Here is a 3,640-nt window from a genome sequence, read left to right on the forward strand (position 1 = left end):
CTTTTGACATTCAACACTCCCTTCATCAGATATGCTTATGCCCTGAAAATCTTGTTGGTTTCTATGATTCTAGTAGCTACAGTGGAACCCATAGCTACAATGGGGCATTTAGGGGCCTCTAATAACCAGGGGTCATTTCGTAGAAAAAGAGGTACAGGAGCTCATTAGCATAACTTATTTGCATATGCCACACCCCCTGACATTACCGGAAGTGTGTCAGAAGGCAACACCCACCACTCAGGCTCCACTGGACTGTTTTGGATTGCTAGCTATTGGGGGGGGGGAGGAACGTGCAGATCTGTCCTCGCAGAGGAGGGAGAGCTTGTACCTGAATAAAACTTGGTCTTAAAGGTGCCACTGGACTGTTTTGGACCGAGGGCCGGGGGAAGCTCTGCAGCTTACCTGGCTGCTTCTTGCTCTGACTGAGGGCTGCTGGGAGCAGGGGGTGGGGCTTGTTGCATGTGCCTGCCCACTGGACTCTTTACTGCCGGAGCTCCACTCCTGTGCGCTCCTGCAGGAAATGACCCCTGATAATAACACCATTTTATTTTGTAACAGAAGTTTTGATCAGACATCCCACCCTGAACCGGCTTCACTGCACGCTTGCCCCATGGTTGACCATTCAAATTATTGCTGCATGGCAACCATGGAGTGGGTGGTTGGTTGGATTCTTTTTTTTAAAAAAAAAATCTTCTGCATATGTACATAACCACTTATTTGAAGCACTGCTCCCTGATTCATTTTGACAGCTGGAGGAGGCTGCCTCCCCCTCTGAAAAAACTCATATTTTCAATTAACCCCTTCCCCACCCTGTGTGCTGCAAAGCTGTAGGCAGAGGAATCAGCATGAAAAACAAAACAAAACAAAGGAGGCTTCTCAGCATGCCCTTCCCCTTCCTTCTCACCTCAGAGGACAGCTGAAAGCTTGCTGGTGTGCATGAAGATGTGTTTATTTATTTATTTATTATATTTATACCCCGCCCATCCTGCGAACAGGCTCAGGGCTGCTAACAAGAGCGGTACAATGTACCTAATTGGCATAATCATAAAATTTTAAAACAACATAAAATACATACTAATTCATATCACATAAGAAAATAACAGTCAGCAATAAAGTGCTCGCAGTGCTAAAAGTTTTGATGGCGTGGCTCTTCAGATCTAAATATACGTTGTCCGTTAGGTCACCATCCCTCGAGCAGATAGAGGCCTAGTGATGCATCTGAGCCAGTCCTAGGTTCCAGAAGTTCAATGGAATCATTGATGGTAACAGTAGTGGCGGCTCCTATTTAAAGGCCTGGCGGAAGAGCTCCATCTTGCAGGCCCTGCAGAACTTTAAAAGGTCCCACAGGGCCGTGATCTCCTCGGGGAGCTCGTTCCACCAGTAAGGAGCTCGTTCCACAGTAAGGATCCACACAGCACATGACTAACCGGCTTAAAAAAAACAAGGAGTGAAAATGGAACAGAATGATCAGACTTCTCAGCCGGGTTGAGCTTGCACCAGGGGAGTTCAGACATCTGGAAATGTGGAGGGAAGCGCTGATATCCATAAACACCAGACTTTCCCCGGTGTCTGATTACTCCACTTCCAAAGCAGGGCAGAACGGGGTGGGGACAACTGGGACACAGAAGGCAGATGTTGCTCTGATCATGATCTTTATATCCCCAAAGGTACTACAACAATATTGGCACAAACTGCTCATGTGACCACAGCCCCAGTAGATTGTGTTTACCTAAACTTCCAGAAGGCTTTTGATCAAGTTCCCCATCAAAGCCTCCTAAGTTAGCACAGTAGTCAAGGGATAAGTGGACAAGTCCTCTTGTGGATTAAAGCTGGTTAATTAACAGAAAACGGAGAGTGAATATAAAGGGGTAGTTTTCACAGTGGAAGGGGTACCACAGGGCTCGGTACTGGATCTGGTGCTTTTTAAACTTGTTCATTAATTATTTGGAGTTGGGAGTAAGTAGTGAATTGGTTAAGTTTGCGGATGACACTAAGTTGTTCAGGGTGGTAAGAAACAGGGAGGACTGTGAGGTGCTTCAGAGGGATCTGTCGAGGATGGGCAAGTGGGCGTCAATGTGGCAAATGGGGTTCAATGTGGCCAAGTGCAAAGTAAAGCATGTTGGAGCCAAAAATCCTAACTATAAGTATACGTTGATGGGGTCCAAATTGGCAGTAACAGACCAGGAGAGAGATCTTGGAGTCATGCTAGATAACTCACTGAAAGTGTCAACTCAGTGTGACTGCCATAAAAAAAAGGCCAACACTATGCTGGGGATTATTAGGAAGGTAACTGAAAACAAATCAGCCAGTATCATAATGCCCCTGCATAAATCAATGGTGTGCCTCATTTGGAATACTGTGTACAGTTCTGGTCACCACCCTTCAAGAAAGATATTATAGCATTGGAAAGGTGCAGAAAAGGGCAACAAACATGATTAAAGGGATGGAATACCTTCCCTATGAAGAAAGGTTAAAGAGGTTAGGGTTCTTTAGCTTGGAGAAAAAATGACTGAGGGGTGGCATGATAGAGGTTTACAAAATTATGCATGGGATAGCGAAGGTAGAGAAAGAAGTACTTTCCTCCCTTTCTCAGAATACAAGAACTCATGGGCACTCAATGAAATTAATGAGCAGTAGGCTTAGAACAGATCAAAGCAAGGACTTCTTCACTAAGAGCAATTAACACATAGAATTCACTGTTGCAAGAAGTGGTGCCAGCTACGAGCATAGAGAGCTGCAAGAGGGGATTGGATAAACATATGGAGCAGAGATCCATCAGTGGCTATTAGCCACAAGGTATAGATGGAACACTCTGCCTGGGGCAGTGATGCTCTGTCTTGGTGCTTTGAGGCAACAGTGTGTGGTGGGGGGGTTGGAGTTCTGGCCCCGCTGGTGGACCTCCTGATGGCACCTGGGTTTTGGCCACTGTGGGACACAGAGTGTTGGACTGGATGAGCCATTGGCCTGATGCAACATGGATTCTCTTGTGTTCTTATGAATCTGGCTGTTCTACTGCAGACCAACACAGCTACCGTCTGAAACTAAAATATAACTATTATTGCATTTTGATTTGCAAGTATACCCAAACGTTAAGCATTGTTAATCTCATTCAGACATGTTGGAAACCCTTTCCTCCTTAAACTTTAGAGTTCAGAAGATGGCTTTGTAGGATATGATAATCCTCTTACATTTCTTCTGATGGCCTTTGTCCAGATATTCAGCTTAAAGGTTTGCACTTAAGAAATCAAACACTTCTGTTTACCTTCCTAATACTTGATTATTATTCACCTGGGAAAAGGTGGACCATGACAGTGATTCCAGATTTGTCCCAGATATAAGAGCACAATAATACTATTAGGGAATCTTTGTGTCCATTTTCTTTTTATTAGCCAGTTTGGTGTAGTGGTTAAGTGTGCGGACTCTAATCTGGGAGAACCGGGTTTGATTCCCCACTCCTCCACTGGCACCTGGCTGGATGACCCTGGGCAAGCCGTCGTTCTGATAAGAGCTGTTCTTGAAAAAGAGCAGTTTCTGTCAAGAGCTCTCTCAGCCCCACTTACCTCACAGGGTGTCTGTTGTGGGGAGGGGAAGGGAAAGGAGGTTGCAAGCCACTCTGAGACACCCTTGGGTAGTGAATGGC

Source organism: Gekko japonicus, unplaced genomic scaffold (assembly GCF_001447785.1).
Source record: "Gekko japonicus isolate JY-2015 unplaced genomic scaffold, Gekko_japonicus_V1.1 scaffold866, whole genome shotgun sequence".
Taxonomy (NCBI): Eukaryota; Metazoa; Chordata; class Lepidosauria; order Squamata; family Gekkonidae; genus Gekko; species Gekko japonicus.